Below are 24,126 nucleotides of genomic sequence, written 5' to 3'. Positions count from 1 at the left end.
ATGAAGTGGGCACTAGGAATTCTAATTACAGGCTTCACGTTTTGCTAATCAGTTTCTGGTTGCCAATATTGTAGTTAGAGAGCCAGTGTTGAGAATGGCAAACAACAGCATTAAATAAATAATAGGAACATTAAAAATCATACCACCCGCCGCCCTACAAATAATATAACTGTTGCGATCCGTATCTGTTATTTGTACGGGGGGAAGTCATAAATTTATCGTTACAAAAAAAAAAAAAAAAAAATTAAAAAAAATGAAGTGACATAATTAAAGTTTTGTTCTGTAGACCTGGTACACACTGAAATTGACGTGTCTCGAATTACGCCGCTAGAGGAGCCTAAACAAAACAGTGCAGCCTACTGATAAAGGGAAGTATCGCGCCCTAAGTTATTTTCTACAGGGTGTTACAAAAAGGTACGGCCAAACTTTCAGGAAACATTCCTCACACACGAATAAAGAAAAGATGTTATGTGGACATGTGTCCGGAAACGCTTAATTTCCATGTTAGAGCTCATTTTAGTTTCGTCAGTATGTTCTTCCACCTACGCTCAATGGAGCACGTTATCATGATTTCATACGGGATACTCTACCTGTGCTGCTAGAACATGTGCCTTTACAAGTACGACACAACATGTGGTTCATGCACGATGGAGCTCCTGCACATTTCAGTCGAAGTGTTCGTACGCTTCTCAACAACAGATTCGGTGACCGATGGATTGGTAGAGGCGGACCAATTCCATGGCCTCCACGCTCTCCTGACCTCAACCCTCTTGACTTTCATTTATGGGGGCATTTGAAAGCTCTTGTCAACGCAACCCCGGTACCAAATGTAAAGACTCTTCGTGATCGTATTGTGGACGACTGTGATACAATACGCCATTCTCCAGGGCTGCATCAGCGCATCAGGGATTCCATGCCACGGAGGGTGGATGCATGTATCCTCGCTAACGGAGGACATTTTGAACATTTCCTGTAACAAAGTGTTTGAAGTCACGCTGGTACGTTCTGTTGCTGTGCGTTTCCATTCCATGATTAATGTGATTTGAAGAGAAGTAATAAAATGAGCTCTAACATGGAAAGTGAGCGTTTCCGGAAACATGTCCACATAACATATTTTCTTTCTTTGTGTGTGAGGAATGTTTCCTGAAAGTTTGGCCGTACCTTTTTGTAAAACCCTGTATATTTGAAGGGTAACAATGCTGTAGTTATGTGTACTGCGTCGGTGGAAGCGTATAGGAACAACGCACCATCGTATGACACAGCAGTCAGCTGGCGTAGAGGCATCCAGTGTGGTCAAAGAACTCTGAATGGCAGTGAACAATGTAGCAGACCACCTCTCTGAGAAGAACTGAGAATTGCAGCAGGAGTGGAGGCCCTGCTACTGTCGAGGCAATAATGGAAAACGAGAAAAGTGATCATGGATCAGTGCTTTGAACATGGCAAAGGTTTCGCGACTGCTCATACTCAGTCACGAAGCCCGCTGAATCGCGGCGACAGCGGGTATGCTGCGGCTGTATTGGGTCAAAACAGATGATTTCTTTAGCCAGCCATCCGCCATGGAGTGGTGACTGTATCATTATGACGCCCATAAAGCGACGTAAAGCGACCTGTCGAGACAGAGTTTAACCACCTCCGAAGAAGACGAATGCGCAACTATCATCGAGCAAGGTGGTGATGAGTGTCCATTGGTGCGAACCGTCAGCGTAACATTCTACCGAAATATCCTGACGAGGGTAAGGGAGGCTGCTAAGCCGAAGCTGTCTGAGGCGCTCTTTCTGCTCCTCGGCAACGCCACTGCTGATTCTGGACAGGACACAGCTATACGTACGGCTCCTTTGCGTTTCAAATTTTGCCTCTCCACCTCCACCTCTCTGTATTTTCCTGACATGACACTTAGTAGTGCTACTTTGTAAGATGAAGAAACCATTACGTGACTGGTATTTTCAAAATGATGACAAGTTAATTTCCGAGATGGTACGTTCCTTGAAAAACCAAAACGCATTCTTCTAAGACCATGATCTGTAGCAAGTCATCCATCGTTGAGAAAAATTTTTCGCATTGAAGGGTATATATGTACAGAACGTCTAATACCATTACCAAGTTTCACGATCACAACTTGATTTTTCTGCGCTGGTCATGAAATCCTTATGGTGCCCCTACATTCTTTCTCGAGCTGTGACTTTATTTCACGCGAAAGTGAGCAGAAAAGCGAACCCACTAGGCCTGCTGTCTATTAACGAAGAGTGTGGGAATGTGCAGGGAGTGAACAAAACTATCCAAATGCCAGGAGTACAACATATTACCATATCTAATACGGTGTAGCAAAACCCGACGGCATTCAAAACAGCTTGCAGACGTCTCGGAATGGATAAATACAGATTCTGTATGGTTTTCAAGGGAATTGTATATCGTTTTTCCTGCAAAATAGTGGCAAGCTCGGGTAACGATGTTGGAGACAGGCAGTGATCATACACTATCCCCTCCTAAGTAGGCGACAAAGGATCAATGATACTAAGATGTGGTTGTGGGTGGCCAGAGACATGAGACAGTTCATCCTCGTGGTCACAAAACCAGTCATGGACGATGGGACGCTCAGTTGGTAGAGCACTTGCCCGCGAAAGGCAAAGGTTCCGAGTTTGAGTCTCGGTCCGGCACACAGTTTTAATCTGCCACGAAGTTTCATATCAGCGCACACTCCGCCGCAGAGTGAAAATCTCATTCTATCAATGGCAGTGTTGCTAAAGCAGAGTTACTACACAGAGCCTTGCCAAATTCCTTCAGCAAAGAGCACAAAATAAATATTACAGAATTCGAATCAAGAGCAGCTGCCACTATGAGCAACTTAGAAGCAGATATCCTCGGAGTAGTGAAGCAACTTAAAATACTTAATAAAAGCAAGTCAGTCTGGATCCGCGTGACCGCTGCGGTCGCAGGTTCGAATCCTGTCTCGGGCATGGATGTGTGTGATGTCCTTAGGTTAGTTAGGTTTAAGTAAGTTCTAAAGTTCTAGGGGACTGATGACCACAGATGTCAAGTCGCATAGTGCTCAGAGCCATTTGAACCATTTTTTTAAAAGCAAGTCTTCTGCTCCAGACTATATACCAATTAGGTTCCTTTCAGAGCATGCTGATGCAATAGCTCCATACTTACACTCATATTCGAACCCAAAGACTGGAAAGTTGCACGGGTCACGGCAATATTCAAGAAAGGTAGTAGCAGTAATCCACTACATTAAAGGCAGATATCTTTACGTGGCTATGCAGAGGGATTTTGATACATATATTGTGTTCGGACATTATGAATTACTTCGAAGAGAACGTATTGACACACAGACAACACGGATTTAGAAAACATCGTTCCTGTGAAACACAATTAGCTCTTTATTCACATGAAGTGCTGAGTGCTATTGGCAACGGTTTTCAAATTGATTACGTATTTGTAGGTTTCCAGAAGGCTTTTGACACTGTACTACACAAGCGGCTTGTAGTGAAATTGCTTGCTTATGGAATATCGTCTCAGTCATCTGACTGGATTCGTGATTTCCTGTCAGAGAGATCACGGTTCATAGTAATTGACGGAAAGTCATGGAGTACAACAGAAGTGATTTCTGGCGTTCCCCAAGGTAGTGTTATAGGTCCTTTGCTGTTCGTTATCTATATGAACGATTTGGGAGACAATCTGAGCAGCCGTCTTAGGTTGTTTTCAGGTGACGCTGGCGTTTATTGACTAATAAAGTCGTCAGAAGGTCAAAATAAATTGCGAAACGATTTAGAAAAGGTATATGAATGATGCGGAAATTGGCAGTTGACCCTATATAATGAAAAGTGTGAGGTCATCCACATGAGGGCTAAAAGGAATCAGTTAAAATTCGGTTATACGAAAAATTAATCAAATATAAATATGGTAAATTCAACTATATATCTAGGCATTACAATTACGAACAACTTAAATTGGAAAGAGCAGATGGAAGACGATTTATAACAGATGTTGCGAAAGACGGTCTTGCAAACTTAGATTTTACAAAAATCTTAGATATTGTCCAATGGCTTCAAATGTTTAAAAACGATGCGTAATGGTGAGAAATACTCCTTATAATTTTTAAATGTTATCAGTCGCACGTCGAAAAGATAACGGTGGTGTTTACGGGGACTAGTCATCCAATAAACAATGAAGTTGTTTCAGCATTTTGTAACTCTGCAGCAAAGAAATATAGAAGATGATGATTTTGGTAAAGGCATGCACAAGCAATTTTTAGATTCTTATTTTACAGCGTGGCAACGGCCTTGCCGCAGTGGATGCACCGGTTCCCGTGAGATCACCGAAGTTAAGCGCTGTCGGGCGTGGCCGGCACTTGGATGGGTGACCACCCAGGCCGGCATGCGCTGCTGCCATTTTTCGGGGTGCACTCAGCCTCGTGATGCCAATTGAGAAGCTACTCGACCGAATAGTAGCGGCTTAGGTCAAGAATACCTGACCCCACGCCCCTCCTATCCGCATACTCCACTGAGGATGACACGGCGGTCGGATGGTCCCGGTAGGCCGCTCGTGGCCTGACGACGGAGTGCTTTTTTATTATTTTACAGCACTAAAACCAGACTTACGTCATGCAGATACATTAAATAAGAAATAGCACAGGTACATCACTGGAATCCCCCGGTGCACCTTTTTGTAACCGTGGTGTCTTCATCAATTAATTGACTATTACACGTTGGCTAACCCGAGCTGATGAAATACCGATTACACGGCCTGCAAGTTTTACAGCGTCACAAATCGCTCCCCGAGAGGTCTAGGCGGCATTTCGCTCGTCGGCGGGCCCAGACACAAATCTCGCGCAAACGGCTTCGCACGTAACCAGAGGTCCGCTTTCTCTCCGGAGGTTTATTCCGCGATTCGGCCGGTTGCGCCAAGTTAATCTGCAGGGACGAGGCGGAGTGAGTCATCCCGTGAGAGACCGCTCTTGCTGAGCCCTCGCACCTCGGGCTGCAGACGCCGAGTAGGCTCCGAAAATAGCCACGCGCGTGACGGGGACGCCGAGTTCCGTTAGCGCAGGCGGCTGGCAAACTGCTCGTCTCCCGCCGCTTACGTAGCGCACGGCGGAAGGTGTGCCGCGCGCTGGCAAATTGACTGCCCCGTCTTGCAGCTTCCCACAGTGATTCGAGATGACGCGGAACTGAGCTGTTAAAAATTACACGCCGGAAAACAAATACTGGTTATTCCTCTGTTCCCTCTACACCAGCCGGCCGCTGTGGTCGAGCGGTTCTAGGCGCTTCAGTCAGAACCGCGCTGCTGCGGTCGCAGGATCGAGCCCTGCCTCGGGCATGGATGTGTGTGATGTCCTTAGTTTAGTTGGGCTTAAGTAATTCTAAGTCTAGGGGACTGATGACCTCAGATGTTACGTCCCATAGTGCTTAGAGTCACTTTTTGGACCTCTACACCAAACAACAGAGTTGCTATTAATTGCTAACGACTTCAAAGGCACAAGACTGCGTCATCAGGTTGAACTCTCTGTGCAGTACGTCAGCCTCAGAATTGCTGGACAAAAAAATTAAACACCTGAAAGGATATCAAATAACGACAGTTTGCTTATTGTGCCTCTGCGATTAAATATGTAACTAATATGTAGGTGGACATTTAGCGATATTTTACTACATACAAGTGCGACGCCTGGCCGCGTATAGAGTGTAACTGAGCTTGGAGGACAGATACCGGTACGCCATTCTACACTACTGGCCATTAAAATTGCTACACCACGAGGATGACGTGCTACAGACGCGAAATTTAAACGACAGGAAGAAGATGCTGTGATATGCAAATGATTAGCTTTTCAGAGCATTCACACAAGGTTGGCGCCGGTGGCGACACCTACAACGTGCTGACATGAGGAGAGCTCCCAACCGATTTCTCATACACAAACAGCAGTTGACCGGCGTTGCCTGGTGAAACGTTGTTGTGATGTCTCGTGTAAGGAGGAGAAATGCGTGCCATCACGTTTCCGACTTTGATAAAGGTCGGATTGTAGCCTATCGCGATTGCGGTTTATCGTATCGCGACATTGCTGCTCGCTTTGGTCGAGATCCAATGACTGTTAGCAGAATATGGAATCGGTGGGTTCAGGAGGGTAATCCGGAACGCCGTGCTGGATCCCAACGGCCTCGTACCACTAGCAGTCGAGATGACAGGCATCTTATCCGCATGGCTCTAAAGGATCGTGCAGCCACGTCTCGGTCCCTGAGTCAACAGATCGGGACGTTTGAAAGACAACAACCATCTGCACGAACAGTTCGACGACGTTTGCGCAGCATGGACTATCAGCTCGGAGACCGTGGCTGCGGTTACCCTTGACGCTGCATCACAGACAGGAGCGCCTGCGATGGTGTACTCGACGACGAACCTGGGTGCACGAATGGCAAAACGTCATTTTTTCGGATTAATCCAGGTTCTGTTTACAGCATCATGATGGTCGCATCCGTGTTTGGCGACATCGCGGTGAACGCACATTCGAAGCATGTATTCGTCATCGCCATACTGGCGTATCACCCGGCGTGATGGTATGGGGTGCCATTGGTTACATGTCTCTGTCACCTCTTGTTCACACTGACGGCACTTTGAACAGTGGACGTTATATTTCTGATGTGTTACGACCCGTGGCTCTACCCTTCATTCGATCCCTGGGAAACCCTACATTTCAGCAGGATAATGCACGACCGCATGTTCCAGGTCCTGTACGGGCCTTTCTGGATACAGAAAGTGTTCGACTGCTGCCCTGGCCAGCACAATCTCCAGATCTCTCACCAACTGAAAACGTCTACTGCGGGAGCGAGTAACTATTTCAGACGAGTTTTATAATTCGTAACTCTGCGTTTAAATGGATGAAAACTCTCGATGGCACCGACAAAGTTAAGAGTTTGAATGGAGCCGGGCGTTCGCGAATTTTGGCGAGCAAGGCTACTAGCGTGACAAGTTCGTTGCGGGGTCCGTGTTTTTCGTGGTCCCCGACGCAGCTTCACTTCCATGCCTGAGGTCAACAATCGTAGTGGCTGCTAGCTCACCAGTTTCTCGGCAACCCATGATATGATCTGGAGAACGTGTTGTCCTGGGCAACACTCGAACATTATCTCTATCGAACTACCTCACGACAGAATGCGCAACATACGTTCTTGCCTTATTTTGTTGAAAGACGACGTCAGGGAGACCTCGAAGACAGGGTTCTTGCAGCGACCTTAACACACTGTAAATGCGACGGTTGGGTTAAAAGTATCTAATGTACCGCCATAAAGTCAGGTATCGGGCCCATGAAGATGAAGAATGAAATCTGGCAAGGTTCATTCATTTTCGATCCCCACATGTGGGCTTTAGGTAGAACAGTTGCCGAGCGGTTAGAGGCAACATTCACCCATTTCGCGGCCTCTCCCGCGCATGTATGTGTGTGTAAGTGTGTGTGTGTGTGTGTGTGTGTGTGTGTGAAATCTTATGGGACTTAACTGCTAAGGTCATCAGTCCCTAAGCTTACACACTACTTAACCTAAATTATCCTAAGGACAAACACACACACCCATGCCCGAGGGAGGACTCGAACCTCCGCCGGGACCAGCCGCACAGTCCATGACTGCAGCGCGTCAGACCGCTCGGCTAATCCCACGTGGCAGTGTGTTAGTCTAGGGACCGATGACGTCAGTAGTTTGGTCCATTAGGAATTCACACACTTTTGAACATTTAGTAGAACAGCAACTTGTCTGAATAGAAGAGGTAGTATCCCAGTTGTAAGGGGTCCACAGCCCCTTACGTAAAGATAAACGTGTTTTACCTCACACAGGTCGAGGTGGGCTATACATCGATAGTCGGGCATCACGAGCGCCGGAGAGCCGGCAGTTGTCAGAAAGTGGAGTGCAGGCAGCATACAGGGCGAGCAGCACGGGGTGTAATGGCGGAGGTCCGCACTGTCGACTGGGCGTGTCCCCGATGCCGCTGGTTGACCCTGAGCAGTTTACCAGTCGTGGCAAGAGGGTTTATTTCGAAGTGTCGTGTCGTGATTACGCGTTTCGCGTCAATCGCGACGGCCACCTACAACTGTATTGCAGTGAGGACTCTATTGCGTTTCTGCTAATTAATACAACAGCAACCGAGCGAGGTGGCGCAGTGTCTAGCACACTGGACTCGCATTCGGCTGGGCGACGGTTCAATCCCGCGACCGGCCGTCGTGATTTAGGTTTTACGCGATTTCCCTAAATCGCCTCAGGTAAATGGCGGGATGGTTCCTTTGAAAGGGCACGGCCGACTTCCTTCCCCGTCCTTCCCTATCTTATGAGATCGATGACCTCGCAGTTTCGTCTCCTCCCCCCAAATCAACCCGACCAACCCAATACAACAGCGTGTGAGATTATCAAAGAGCGACCTGCGATGCGTATAGCCGTCTTTAAATTGTAAGGCGAAAGCAGTGACTGCCTCACACTTGCGTAAAATCAAGAACGTAACTCTCAGTTGGAGCGGAACACGGAAGCGATTATTATTACAGCAGAACCTTACTGATTGTAAATGATGACTAACTAACAACCTCAGCTGCCGACAGGTGTTGTTGATATACCTCGATGTGGACAGCTGAAAATGTGTGCCCCGACCGGGACTCGAACTCGGGATCTCCTGCTTACATGGCAGACGCTCTATCCATCCCGGGTTCGAGTCCCGGTCGGGGCACACATTTTCAGCTGTCCACATCGAGGTATATCAACAACACCTGTCGGCAGCTGAGGTTGTTAGTTAGTCATCATTTATTCCAGGAAAAAGCTGCATGGTCATCAACAGTAACTGTTCTTTCGAGAACAAGTTACTGTCTTCATATATATATACTTACTGATTGTGATAGTTCATTATTCAGCAACCGAAACACTAATACGAAACATTTCCCACAGCAGTATTACCGAACAGCCCCTTGTCCTTAGCACGCGATCAATCCAAGTCATTTATTAAACTACTACTCGGTGGTTATTAATATCCTTTTTTACAGTATCCTCTTTGGACGCGTCTCCTGGCTATGTTGTCGCGTCAAGGAGAACTGCGACATTAGTTTCCGTACTGGTAGTACTTGGTGCTACAGACCTTGTCTCACTGTCAGCGAATATACGAGGTGCATTCAAGTTCTAAGGCCTCCGATTTTTTTTCTAATTAACTACTCACCCGAAATCGATGAAACTGGCGTTACTTCTCGACGTAATCGCCCTGCAGACGTACACATTTTTCACAACGCTGACGCCATTATTCCATGGCAGCGGCGAAGGCTTCTTTAGGAGTCTGTTTTGACCACAGGAAAATCGCTGAGGCAATAGCAGCACGGCTGGTGAATGTGCGGCCACGGAGAGTGTCTTTCATTGTTGGAAAAAGCCAAAAGTCACTAGGAGCCAGGTCAGGTGAGTAGGGAGCATGAGGAATCACTTCAAAGTTGTTATCACGAAGAAACTGTTGCGTAACGTTAGCTCGATGTGAGGGTGCGTTGTCTCGGTGAAACAGCACACGCGCAGCCCTTCCCGGACGTTTTTGTTGCAGTGCAGGAAGGAATTTGTTCTTCAAAACATTTTCGTAGGATGCACCTGTTACCGTAGTGCCCTTTGGAACGCAATGGGTAAGGATTACGCCCTCGCTGTCCCAGAACATGGACACCATCATTTTTTCAACACTGGCGGTTACCCAAAATTTTTTTGGTGGCGGTGAATCTGTGTGCTTCCATTCAGCTGACTGGCGCTTTGTTTCTGGATTGAAAAATGGCATCCACGTCTCATCCATTGTCACAACCGACGAAAAGAAAGTCCCATTCGTGCTGTCGTTGCGCGTCAACAATCCTCGGCAACATGCCACACGGGCAGCCGTGTGGTCGTCCGTCAGCATTCGTGGCACCCACCTGGATGACACTTTTCGCATTTTCAGGTCGTCATGCAGGATTGTGTGCACAGAACCCACAGAAATGCCAACTCTGGAGGCAATCTGTTCAACAGTCATTCGGCGATCCCCCAAAACAATTCTCTCCACTTTCTCGATCATGTCGTGAGACCGGCTTGTGTGAGCCCGAGGGTGTTTCGGTTTGTTGTCACACGATGTTCTGCCTTCGGTAAACTGTCGCACCCACGAACGCACTTTCGACACATCCATAACTCCATCACCACATGTCTCCTTCAACTGTTGATGAATTTCAATTGGTTTCACACCACGCAAATTCAGAAAACGAATGATTGCACGCTGTTCAAGTAAGGAAAACGTCGCCATTTTAAGTATTTAAAACAGTTCTCATTGTCGCCGCTGGCGGTAAAATTCCATCTGCCGTATGGTGCTGCCATCTCTGGGACGTATGACAATGAACGCGGCCTCATTTTAAAACAATGCGCATGTTTCTATCTCTTTCCAGTCCGGAGAAAAAAAATCGGAGGCCTTAGAACTTGAATGCACCTCGTACTTGTCTTGTTGCAAATAAGAGCGTTTCTTGGCGCAAGGTACGTGACGTGCGTGCATTATCCTGCACGACCGAGTGAATAATATACCTGTCATCTGGCGCTAGTTGAGTAGGGCCTCTGAGATCACGACGTCAAGCATGGTGCAGCGATTCCATATTGGTAGTGTTGTATAGCTTGAGAAGGCCGAAATGCACGCTATAAGCCCACGCAGGATGGCGTGAGGTCTGAAACAGGATACGTAATGAATGCTATAAAGAAAAGTACGTAGCTGCTGGAATACTTAACTTTAATCCATCATTTGTATACATCGTTCTGGATGAGACATGCTTCATACGATAACTATCAATTGCTATGGCGCCTTGCTAGGTCGTAGCCTTTGACTTAGCTGAAGGCTATTCTAACTATCTTCTCTGCAAATAAACGAGGCTTCGTCAGTGTTGCATCGCTAGCTAAGTCGTCCGTACAACTGGGGCGAGTGCTAGTAAGTCTCTCGAGACCTACCGTGTGGTGGCGCTCGGTCTGCGATGACTGACAGTGGCGACACGCGGGTCCGACATGTACTAATGGACCGCGGCCGATTTAAAGCTACCACCTAGCAAGTGTGGTGTCTGGCGGTGACACCACAGGTAGGACAGTCTCACAACCATGACAAAGAGAGCAGGAGTACCGCGACACGACACGACACTGCGCGATCCTGATAGTGTGGAAGCTGGGAAAGTGCTAGTAGACGTTTCCCATTATTACACAGGCATTGCACGATACGTGCGGTCATCAGGGTGTCGGTGTATTGTAGCCTGCGGGTGTCTCTCCGGCCTCTCTCGTGAGGCACGAGCTTGATCCAGCTACTGCTAATCGGTCTTGGCGCTTCATCTTTGCCGACCGGCGTGCCGGCGACAGCTTAAGCCAGCACACTGACTCGTTTCCCTTACATAGAAACTCTATATATTCTTTCCGCCTTCTCTTTTACTTTCTTTGGTTAGCACTGCCTTGCCATTTTTCAGCTGTTAGTAGCTAGCAGTAAACTTGAAACGTCTACATCTACACCTACATCTACATTTATACTCCGCAAGCCACGCAACGGTGTAACGGAGGGCACTTTACGTGTCACTGTCATTACCTCCCTTTCCTGTTCCAATCGCGTATGGTTCGCGGGAAGAACGACTGTCTGAAAGCCTCCGTGCGCGCTCGAATCTCTCTAATTTTACATTCGTGATCTCCTCGGGAGGTATAAGTAGGGGGAAGCAATATATTCGATATCTCATCCAGAAACGCACCCTCTCGAAACCTGCACAGCAAGCTACACCGCGATGCAGAGCGCCTCTCTTGCAGAGTCTGGCACTTGAGTTTGCTAAACATCTCCGTAACGCTATCACGGTTACCAAATAACCCTGTGACGAAACGCGCCGCTCTTCTTTGGATCTTCTCTATCTCCTCCGTCAACCCGATCTGGTACGGATCCCACACTGATGAGCAATACTCGAGTATAGGTGGAACGAGTGTTTTGTAAGCCACCTCCTTTGTTGATGGACTACATTTTCTAAGGACTCTCCCAATGAATCTCAACCTGGTACCCGCCTTAGCAACAATTACTTTTATACCATCATTCCACTTCAAATCGTTCCGCACGCATGCTCCCAGATATTTTACAGAAGTAACTGCTACCAGTGTTTGTTCCGCTATCATATAATCATACAATAAAGGATCCTTCTTTCTATGTATTCGCAATACATTACATTTGCCTATGTATATGTCACCTTAAAAAAATTAATGAATTACTGTGCTGATAAACCTGTTACGTTATTTGATTTTCAAACAGCTGAGCAGAACTGAACGTACTCAGACATTTCGGTCTTTAGCTATTCTGATCAGCACTAAACTGACAGCGAATATTTTTAGCGCAACACAATCTCACTTTCAATAATCCCTACAAAAGAATGGCCCTGACTAACATTAACCTATACCTTTCACAAATCACTTACCTCACAAAAATCTTCGTTACTCGAACTACTGCAATACAGCGAGCGCCACTACTGCCAGCTAAATAAACGATTCAAACTATGAAGGCAATAACTACTGATAGGCATAGTTAGGAAATGAAAGATTTTGATAGAGAACAAGCAATGTATTTACCTTAATAGTGTTCAAAAGTCATAATATATATATTAGTCCATGATATCCAATATTACAAATTTACTCTTTCTGATGGACACACGTCCAGATCGTCCGCTCTCAAAATTCCGCCATCTCTCTCTCCACATCCACCACTGCTGGCGGCTCACCTCCAACTGCGCAACGCTACGCGCTGTTCACATCCAACTGCCCAACACTACAATAGCGAATACTCCAACAATGCAAACCAGCCACGGACTGCACACAGCACAGCCAGTGATTTTCATACAGAGCGCTACGTGGCGTTACCAATACAAAAACCTAAACAACCTGCTTACAAACTCACTAATGACGAGTAGCATTAGAACTTTACTAGCAGAAACTATGTCGACATTACGTAAAATTTTCATGTGTGGGTGTTGTGTATCTGGGCGAATTTTTATTTGTATGTTGTGAACTTAGTGTCGACGTGAAAACTTATCAGCGGGAGGACGGTAACAAAGCGTAAGAGTAACATTACAGCAGTGCCCGCGATTCAAGTTACTGCTGCACCTGATAAGACTCTGACGGCTGGCAGTTACAGTTAAGTATAACGCGGCCCTGCCACACCCAGGGCAGGAGGGCCGAGAGCCTCGTGGGACCTGGATGCTCCGCCGGCCGCCCACGCACAGTGGCCGGCGCCGCCCACCACCGGAGGAGGAGGAGGACAGCCGGGCCGCGCCTGACTCACTGCCAGTGTCGCACGCCGCCCACGCGACTCGCACAGCCGCCCCACCCCGCCACGCCCTGTAATGCGACCGCCTGCTCATCACTAGCCGCCGCCCACCCCCACCGCCCACGCGTTTCGTACGGTACCCTTCCCAACAGGGACGACGAACGGAGACGTTTGGTTGCACCACCGCTGTCCGGGGTATCTCGAGGCATGTCTTCACCCTGGAATCTAACTGACTGTCTCCAGTGATGAACACCGCTTCGAACTGAGCCCCAACGACCGGCGAACACGTGTATGAAGGCGCCCCGGACAGCGCTGGGCTACCATCCCGACTGTCGCCCACCATACGGCACGACAACCAGGAGTGTGCGACATTTCTTTTCACAGCAGGATCGCTTTGGCTGTCACATGTCGCACCCCTACAGCGCATCCCTCGCAGTGTCATTGCAGTGGCACGTTAACACAACTGAACGTAGCAAGCCAACGCCCAGCGAAGCACACAGCGCTATGCATCCGCACTGCTCGGCAGTCTGAGATCAAATGAGACTCAGACCGGAAGCGCAGCTGGACCCCTGCAGCGCTCTTATCACAGCGGTTACGCAAACGGAAGCGAATTCTTCTGCAACACGGGTCTAGTAATACTAGGAACCGTGTTGCGCCCAGCAGCTCCCAGAGACCAAGTCCGAATTAAGGTCACCCGCTCCACAGTGCGTAAGCCGTGTAAGACGGCAACCCGCCCACCAGCCCCAATTCCACATCAAACAAAGTGAACACCAAACAATTCTTCTGCAAATTATTAATGAATTGATCAAAAAAATTGATAAGGCCCATAAGAATAACACGTACCGCAAGTGAATTCTTCTGCAACACGGGTTAAGTAAATATATAGGACGACATTCAACTCACCGTTTTGTTGCCCCTTCATGGCAAGCCATGCTGGGTTTACATTTCAGAAAGATAATACTCACCGACACATGGCTAGACTTTTTACTAATTCTCTTCGTGCTTGCCAAAGCCTCCTTTGTCCACTAGGGTCTCTTTTCATTTCAGAACAATTAAAGCATTATGGGCAAGGCCCTCCAATCAGATCGAGATTTTGACGATCTAACGCGTCAGTTGGACAGAATTTGGCACGATATTCCTCCAGAGGACACGCAACAGCTCTATCAGTCAACGTCAAGCCGAATATCTGTGGTGGCCGGTGTGGCCGAGTGGTTCTAGGCGCTTCAGTCTGGAAGGTTTACTTAGGTTTAAGTAGTTCTAAGTCTAGGGGACTCATGACCTTAGATGTTAGGTCCCACAGTACTTAGAATCAATTGAACCAGGCGCTCCGTTCAATGGATTCTTATAAGTGACCTCCGGGTGTTTCCATACAAGATAACGTCTGCGTCGCTGTGGACAGTGTTCCTCGCACGTAAACCGGTCGGGGTGGCCGAGCGGTTCTATGCGCTACAGTCTGGAACCGCGCGACCGCTGCGGTCGCCGGTTCGAATCCTGCCTCAGGCATGGATGTTTGTGATGTCCTTAGGTTAGTTAGGTTTAACTAGTTCTAAGTTCTAGGGGACTAATGACCTCAGCAGTTGAGTCCCATAGTGCTCAGAGCCATTTGAACCATTTGCTCAGAGCCATTTGAACCATTTTGAACCTAATATCTGTTTACCTAAGGGCCAGAGGTGGATCAGGGCGTTACTGACTTGCTCAGTTTATCAAGCTCTTTCACTTGAACAAGTCATCCAATTTCTATGAAATTTTAATCATTTGTTTGACTGTACACGGACATCACATCTACCGATTTCCGTCCCATTCGTATAATTCCTTCGTTGTGTATTGCTTTTGTGCTAGACTTTATTTCACCTGTAAAGGAAAGTCGTGGCTCGATCTGACTGGAGTATTGTTTGCACTGAGGTCTTGAAGACTCCCATAAGGATGAAAACTAACTACTTGGTGTAAAATATTGTTCAAAGTTTCCCAAGACAAGTCTATTGGACAATTCAAGTAACTGGAAAGTTCGTACGAGTGTTATATTAAAATATCCGTAGATAGCACTCTGTCTTCAGGCCACGAGTGGCACACCGAGACCATCCGACCGCCGTGTCATCCTCAGTGGAGGATGCGGATAGGAGGGGTGCGGGGTCAGCACACCGCTCTCCCGGTCGTTATGATGGTATTCTTCACTGAAGCCGCTACTATTTGGTCGAGTAGCTCCTCAATTGGCAGCACGAGGCTAAGTGAACCGCGAAAAATGGCATCAGCGCATGGCAGCCTGGATGGTCACCCATCCAAGTGCCGACCACGCCCGACAGCGCTTAACTTCGGTGATCTCACGGGAACCGGTGTATCCACTGCGGCAAGGCCGTTGCCTAAAATATACGTAGTTGCAAATGAAAAAATTTCTCCTGACTCCAGATGCCTATGCGCCCTCAGAGATACGTTCAAGTCTAAAGCGATATCGCATTCTGCGAAAATGATCATCTACAATACCATAGTACACTCGAGTGTCCTCTATGGTTGAGAAAGCTGGGCACTAACTGATGCGTAGATGCAAAGACTTCTAACACTTGAAAGAAAGGCGATATGAAGAATCTGAGGCCCAAGGACAGACAGAGGTAACCCGGAGAGAACAAGAAAGAATAATGAAATTTATGAGGTAAGGAACCAGCCTAACGTTTTGCAATATCAGAAGAGCAGTCTCCTTTCATTTGTCGCTTACAACAAAAGGACCCTGGGTAGGCCAAGAATCAGGTGGGAAGACGGCTCAGAGAAAGATGGTTAAAATGGCTCTAAGCACTATGGGACTTAACATCTGAAGTTCACTTTGAACTACTTAAACCTAACTAACCTAAGGACATCGGACGCGTCCATGCCCGAGGCAGGATTCGAACCTGCGACCGTAGCAGCCGCGTGGTTACGGACTGAAGCGCTTAGAACCGCTCGGCCACAGCGGCCGGCACAGAGAAAGATGCGGATGCTTTGAACTTAATCCACTGAGAGGGAACGGCAAATGAGATAAAACAGTGCAGACTCATTGTTGACACAAAGTATGGTTTACTGGGCCGGCGACAGCCGATAAGTACATGAGTAAAATAAAATATTGTTCTGTTACTGAAATAATTATTTTAAAAAATCCTGGATCACTATGAATTTTACTGAAGCTGTGTCGCAAGTCGTCGTGACAACTGAATAACATGCAAAGTGCAGCCTCTCGCCGTCTCATCATCTTAAATGCTGGGCGCAACACGTGGGGGCAGAAACACCGAGCCGCGCTTGTTAGGTGGTTGCCACACGCCAGTTACAGCGATACAGTGGTGGCTTTCACTACAAGTTGGCTTTGTTTCTGGTGAATATTCCGGGTTGTACTATCGAGATCCGTCAAACATTTTTGTTCCTGAACTTTCGTCCAGAGCTGCGTTAGACATCCTCAGAGGAGCTCCTGGTTCTCAGAATCTTGCCCGCTGACAGCCGGACGTTGGAGAGTGATGTAAATATTGAGGAAGATGGGCATGGCGGAAGTTTACACTTGGTCGGCAGAGATAATCCTTGTCAAACATAAAACAACTGTCGAACTTCCGTGTGTCAAAGAAAAAAGAACTTAAAATACGGTAAAAACCTGTAGAAAAATTCTTTTGTTGCCTAAATATGCAACTTCCCACTATATTTGTTTCTTTGTGGAATTTAGCCCAACTTTACCTCCCACTCTACAAAAACGTACGTATTACCAAAACTATGTCCCCACAAACTGTTATTCCAACTTAAACCCGTGCGATAACCTTGATTAAACAGAACCTAATTTGATTTGACCTGTAACTGATCAGAATGCAACCTGTCTTTATATTAAAATGCGCAACTGAAGTGAAACAATTATCTGGCGCTAATCAAAATTTCCACTTACATCACGTCTTGACAACATTGTTGCAGATTTATCAAATCACAAGAGCAAACAGCAAGCAGACAGCGGCTAAGCTAAATTTTTGTCTCTAAATATATATTCATACTGTTGCATGTGGTAATGCACAACGATAAACAGTGGGGTTGGGAGAATAACTATTCCTATGAAATGATACACCAAGACAACGATTTTAGAATGAAGTATGTATTCAAAAAGAAAGAGTAAAGCTTCGACTGATCTTCATACATAACACTGGCCTGAACGATAATATGCTTAATAACGTGAACAATGATTTAATGGGGGTACAATGTTAACAGAGAATTTCTATAGAAAAGCAAGCAGCTTAATCAGTTAATACGGTAATACATGACTCAGGGAAGTGGGGTGGTGTTTCTCTCAGCTCTTAGCAAGTTAACTAACTGACAAGAATCATTCCTAGCTGCGCAGGGTTGCAGTCTTACCCCAGACTACTTCTCTTCAAAAATAATAACATTGTTGAATTTTCGCCTTTCTTAATCCTTCCTGTCCTTTACAATAAATCTTTCTTCATCTAACAGATACCATCGCAAGGTAACGCATCACTACAACATATGTCCACCACCTATCACACTTCAACTAAACGTGCATCAGATTGCGCAGAGGTAAAGACTGTGCCACGATAAAAATATGCATAAGACACAGCTCCCACCGCTTCGAAAGGAAAGTGTCCACCGTGGGCGACTAGGTGGCTGAACATAATCTGCATCCGTTGGGCTCTCCCAGCCAACAGTGGCGTACGACTTTGCTCTGCTTTACTTTTACGTCATCCCACACACGTCTCGCGAAATGACCGTAACAACTAATCGGGGCCAGCCGGTGTGGCCGTGTGGTTCTAGGCGCTTCAGTCTGGAACCGCGCGACTGCTACGGTCGCAGGTGCGAATCCTGCCTCGGGCGTGGATGTGTGTGATGTCCTTAGGTTAGTTAGGTTTAAGTAGTTCTAAGTTCTAGGGGACTGGTGACCTCAGATGTTAAGTCCCATAGTGCTCAGAGCCATTTGAACCAACAAATCGGAGAAATGAGAGCTCATACGCAGTGTTCGCGCGTGGAATAGGCAAAGACGATAAATTTAGTGGCACCAGAAACAACCTCTGCTACAAACCGTAAGATGGCTTCCGTCACGTAGATGTCGATATACATGTGGTAGTTCTTTCGGTAAGAGCATCGTACTGAGATTGAAACCTGACGGGGAACACAGTTTCACTCTTTCAGGCATTTAATTTCTCACTGAAACTATAAACTTTGCACTGAACATGTGCAAAATATCAGCCACACCTCACTGTCGACAGGTTTCGCCAAAGGAGCTCACTTTCCTTGTGGCCTATCGTCACGCATGCTCTTGTCCAGCCACTCTCGTTCCTCGGATTTAGAAGAGAGTGGAGACAAGAGCCGCTTTCCAAGGTGCAGAAACAGTCGATCTTATCGCTCGTTGGTGTCACCGCAGAGAGAGCAGATGCTGTGCGAGTGTGCGCCACGGCATGGTCTGCTTGCTGTCAACCGCCATCCGTCATCGCCGCTGACGTACGGCCGCTATCGCTTACCTAGGCGCCGCCGTGTCGCTAGCCCGGCGTCGTCCTATTTAGAGGCGTTTCTCCCGGACATCGTCGCGACGTTCGGGCGTTCCTTGCTGGCCGGCATCTGGGTCTTTGTAGAGCAGGAGCAGTTAACACCGTACGCACATCACGTGTGCAGCGATCTGAGGGAAGTTCTGCAGCCACGACGGAGCGAAATATGCCTGTGCTGTCACACCTCGCCTGTGCTCAACGCTTCCGCTAACAGATGGCACCGAATGATGGCGATGCCATACCGCGTGGACGTGGAACCATCTGACTCACTCCTGCTTGCAGGTGTCAATCAAGCGGTCACTTTGAAAGTAAGAGTACAGAATGACTAATCGAAGATAATCATCGGGATATACAGGGTGGTCCATTGATAGTGACCGGGCCAAATATCTCACGAAATAAGCATCAAACGAAAAAACTACATAGAACGAAACTCGTCTAGCTTGAAGGGGGAAACCAGATGGCGCTATGGTTGGCCCGCTAGATGGCGCTGCCATAGGTCCATCGGATATCAACTACGTTTTTTTTTAAATAGGAACCCCCACTTTTTATCACATATTCGTGTAGTACGTAAAGAAATATGAATGTTATAGTTGGAACACTTTTTTTCGCTTTGTGACAGATGGCGCTGTAATAGTCACAAACGTACAAATATGTGGTATCACGTAATATTCCGCCAGTGCGGACGGTATTTGCTTCGTGATACATTAGCCGTGTTAAAATGGACCGTTTATCAATTGCGGACAAGGTAGATATCGTGTTCATGTACGGCTATTGTGATCAAAATGCCCAACGGGCGTGTGCTAGGAACGCTGTTCGGTATCCTGGGCGACATCATCCAAGTGTCCGGACCGTTCGCCGGATAGTTACGTTATTTAAGGAAACAGGAAGTGTTCAGCCACATGTGAAACGTCAACCACGACCTGCAACAAATGATGATGCCTAAGTAGGTGTTTTAGCTGCTGTCGCGGCTAATCCTCACATCAGTACCAGACAAATTGCGTGAGAATCGGGAATCGCAAAAACGTCGGTGTTGAGAATCCTACATCAACATAGATTGCACCCGTACCATATTTCGATGCAGCAGGAATTGCATGGCGATGACTTTGAACGTCGTGTACAGTTCTGCCACTGGGCACAAGAGAAATTACGGGACGATGACAGATTTTTTGCACGCGTTCTATTTAGCGACGAAGCGTCATTCACCAACAGCGGTAACGTAAACCGGCATAATATGCACTATTGGGCAACGGAAAATCCACGATGGTTGCGACAAGTGGAACATCAGCGACCTTGGCGGGTTAATGTACGGTGCGCCATTATGGGAGGAAGGATAATTGGCCCTCATTTTATCGATGAAAATCTAAATGGTGCAATGTATGCTGATTTCCTACGTAATGTACTACCGATGTTACTACAAGATGTTTCACAGCATGACAGAATGGCGATGTACTTCCAACATGATGGATGTCCGGCACATAGCTCGCGTGCGGTTGAAGCGGTATTGAATAGCATATTTCATGACAGGTGGATTGGTCGTCGAAGCACCATACCGTGGCCCGCACGTTCACCTGATATGACGTCCCCGGATTTCTTTCTGTGGGGAAAGTTGAAGGATATTTGGTATCGTGTTCCACCGACAACAACTGACAACATGCGTCAGCGCATTGTCAATGCATGTGCGAACATTACCGAAGGCGAACTACTCGCTGTTGAGAGGAATGTCGATACACGTATTGCCAAATGCACTGAAGTTGACGGACATCATTTTGAGCATTTATTGCATTAATGGGGTATTTACAGGTAATCACGCTATAACAGCAAGCGTTCTCATTAATGATAAGTTCACAAAGGTACACATATCACATTGGAACAACCAAAATAAAATGTTCAAACGTAACTAAGTTCTGCATTTTAATTTAAAAAACCTTCCTGTTACCAATTGTTGGTCTAAAATTGTGAGCCATATGTTTGTGACTATTGCAGTGCCATCTATCACAAAGCGAAAAAAAGTGTTCGAACTAAAACATTCATATTTCTTTACGTACTACACGAATATGTAATAAAAATTGTGGGTTCTTATTTTTAAAAAACGCAGTTGATATCCGTTTGACCTATGACAGCGCCATCTAGTTGGCCAACCATAGCGCCGTCTGGTTTCCACCTTCAAGCTAGACAAGTTTCGACCTTTGTGGTTTTTTCGTTTGACGCTTGTTTCGTGAGATATTTGGCCCGGTCACGATCAATAGACCAGCCTGTGTAGGGTGGCGCACGAAATTTGTCACCATTTGTTTCGTACACAATTTATGAGTCGCACTAGATATGCTGTTGACTATCTCAACAGCAGTAGCAGTAGAGCTTGGAGAAACAAGTGAGCTACGAAAGGTCGCTTGGTTCAGGATACCGTCTCAAGGAGGCCAGTGTTTACAACATGGCCGACGTTTGGACGACTGACAGCGCAGTAGCGATGGCAGTTGTGTTAGCTTTACACGAAACGCAAAGGCCTGTTGCGATTCAGAGGCGGTTTCGGCAACAGTTTAAAACACAGTGCGCCTCTTGCAAGAGAACTATTCACAGACTGTATGATGAAATTGCACAGGAAGGATCAACACTGGAAGCGAAGCGACCACGGTCGAAGCCTATATTGCAGCGGTACGGGATCATGAGGCCGATGAGGTAGTTTCCTCGTCATGGCCGGTTTCACCTACATAGAATCGCCTGTCAACTCTATAGTGTGTCGTTCAGATTCTGTGAGTTTCCTCTTTTCCTCCAAATCGCTTATCAGCGTTTCTTCAAATTATTTTGCTACTGCCCTTCTTTCAATAGTGTAATCTCTTTCTAGACACTCAATTAAATAATCCCTTGAAATGACGGTGAAACGCAACCCCTCTCTATAACCTTGTTCTAAGTTCTTCAGTTTTCTGTTATGTTCTGGGTGTGTACCATCCTTCAAGTGCTGGAGCTGTTTCCCTAAACTGGCAAGTTTGCCTTGGTACATTTGCTCTTTAATTTCCGTGTATTCTTCATATTTCCCCATGTCTGTTTCACTTGCTGCTTCTGTATCTTCATCGCGTTCATCGTGCTCGTAATTCTCTCTGTCTTCGTCTCAGTCATCGTTGTTGTCATCTTCACAATCATACTCGTCGTGTACGTACGCTGGCGAATATGAAGGTCATGATGAGATATCTGTACAACGTGTCAAAATATTCCACTACGTAGAAGTAACTGTTTATGTGGTACACAAGAGGGCGGTAAAATATTTAATAAACAGTCATTTTTTTATTACAGTGTTCGTGGCCCATAACGGTGGATCCTGGAACAGCCCGGAAATACCTATCTTTCCATCGTTCTACATACGAAAAATCTATACTAAATCTAGGATCCATCTCTTAATTTCGAACCGCTCTATGGAGAATCCCCGGCAAATCGTGCAGAAAGGCAGCAGAGCAACTGCGCGTATCCAGACGGTCCGTTCAATGCATTCTTAAACGTGACCTCCGGGTGTTCCCATGCAAGATAACCTCTGCTCAGACGCTTACTGCAGAACACAAGCGACAGAGACTACCGTTTTCCTGATTGGTGGAGAAAAGGGAACAAAGTCTCAACAACGTTTTTAGACGAGGCGGATTTTCATTTGGACGATGAGGTTAACTAACACAATTTACCCTTTTGTGCCTTTGAAAATCGTCAAGTGCTTCATGAACGACATCATGCTCCGAGGATTGCAGTAAAGGTCGCAATTTTCAGTCACGGGTCTGTTGGACCCTTTTCCTTGGCAGAAACTGAACTGTGCGCTTTATTTGAGCATACTTCGCAACAACTTCATTTCACAGCTTCTTGCAACTACTTCCATGTCGTTTCAGTGACAGACAATTTGGGACCACGAATAGTCCATATCTCAACCCCATGTGACTTCCTTCTTTCGAAGTACGTAAAGGAAACAATTTTTTCGAAACGTCCAGATGAATTAATGGAACTAAGACGCCTTTTTTTCAAGTCTGCCGTGAAATCATGGACGGAAGACGTGTGCCGTAGGGTTACCTCTAACGTCAGTGTTCTTCTGGAGAAAGTTTGGAATCAAAGTGGCAGACGTCCTAAGCATGTGCTGAGTTGGGAGAAGCTTTCACTGAGTGTTTTCCATGGTCCTTTGAATTTGCCTTGACAGTGAAGTGTTTATTCAGAAATAAAGTGATTTCGCGGGTGAACATTAGATGAACAGAAAGGGCAGTACCACAAGTGTAACAATAGAGAGAACAGAAATTCGACTCTTTGATTAGAGAGATTAGACTAGATTAGATTAGCACTTGTTGCATAGATCATGAATACGACACTTCGTAATGATGTGGAACGTGTCAGATTAATAAAAGGTGTCTATGCAAGATATTACTTTACACAAAATATTACATGATACTTAATATTTTTTGTGGGGGTTGGGGAAATTACCCACTTGCTATATCCAAAAATTCATCTAATGACTAGAAGGAGTTGCCATTAAGAAATTCTTTTAATTTCCTTTTAAACGCTATATGGCTATCTGTCAGACTTTTGATGCTATTAGGCAGCATAATTTACCCCCTTCTGAGCCAAAGTTAGATTTAACCTTGAGTAATGAAGATCATCCTTTTTCCTAGTGCTGTAGCCATGTACACTGCTATTACTTTTGAATTCGTTCGGATTGTTAACAATAAATTTCATAAGTGAATATATGTATTGTGAGGCTACAGCGAAGATCTCTAGCTCTTTAAATAAGTGTCTGCAGGACGAGACGACCGGGAGGGAGAAATGCTAGCAATGAGGAGCAACAGTGGGACGACTCAAAGGCCAAATAAAAAATAAAAAAAACAGTGGGACGTGATGTCGCGTCACCTAGGCCTGTATGTCGCAGCACCTCGCCGTGTTGTCGGCGACGTCCTCTGTGACGGGAGAGACACGGGTGCTACATGTTGACTGCTCCACGACACACACAAAAGTGAGTCTGAGTGACCCAGCTCGTTCCCATTTAAGACCTCGGTCGCAGCAAGAACACAGCAGAGTGTCAGGCTAGTCACTACTTTCTGTTGCCACCCTAAACGCCCATTCTTACGGAAAGCAAAGTCGCTCCCCATCGAGTCCTGAGTGAACTCTCCAGATCATTCAAGTACAGCACTCCGTCTTCAGGCCACAAGCGGCCCATCGGGACCATCCGACCGCCGTGTCATCCTCATAGATGATATGGATAGGAGGGGCGTGTGGTCAGCACACCGCTCTGATGGTTTTCTTTGAGCGGAACCGCTGCTATTCGGTCGAGTAGCTCCTCAGTTGGTATCACGAGGTTGAGTGCACTCCGAAAAATGACAACAGCGCGTGGCGGCTGGATGGTCACCCATCCAAGTGCCGGCCACGC

The 24,126-nt window shown here is 46.6% G+C and overlaps 1 protein-coding gene and 2 pseudogenes across 1 annotated transcript in view; 1 reads left to right on the top strand and 2 right to left on the bottom strand.

Moving 5' to 3' along the window:
* The window catches only part of LOC126473866 (mannose-binding protein C-like), a 793,976-nt gene that overhangs the window by 182,426 nt on the left and 587,424 nt on the right, over positions 1-24,126 (bottom strand). The window lies entirely within an intron of this gene.
* LOC126475740 (5S ribosomal RNA) lies at positions 4,274-4,391 on the top strand (annotated as a pseudogene).
* LOC126476137 (5S ribosomal RNA) lies at positions 15,501-15,618 on the bottom strand (annotated as a pseudogene).

The sequence above is a fragment of the Schistocerca serialis genome, chromosome 4, assembly GCF_023864345.2.
Source record: "Schistocerca serialis cubense isolate TAMUIC-IGC-003099 chromosome 4, iqSchSeri2.2, whole genome shotgun sequence".
NCBI lineage: Eukaryota > Metazoa > Arthropoda > Insecta > Orthoptera > Acrididae > Schistocerca > Schistocerca serialis.
This window is presented reverse-complemented; position numbering and strand designations above follow the sequence as displayed.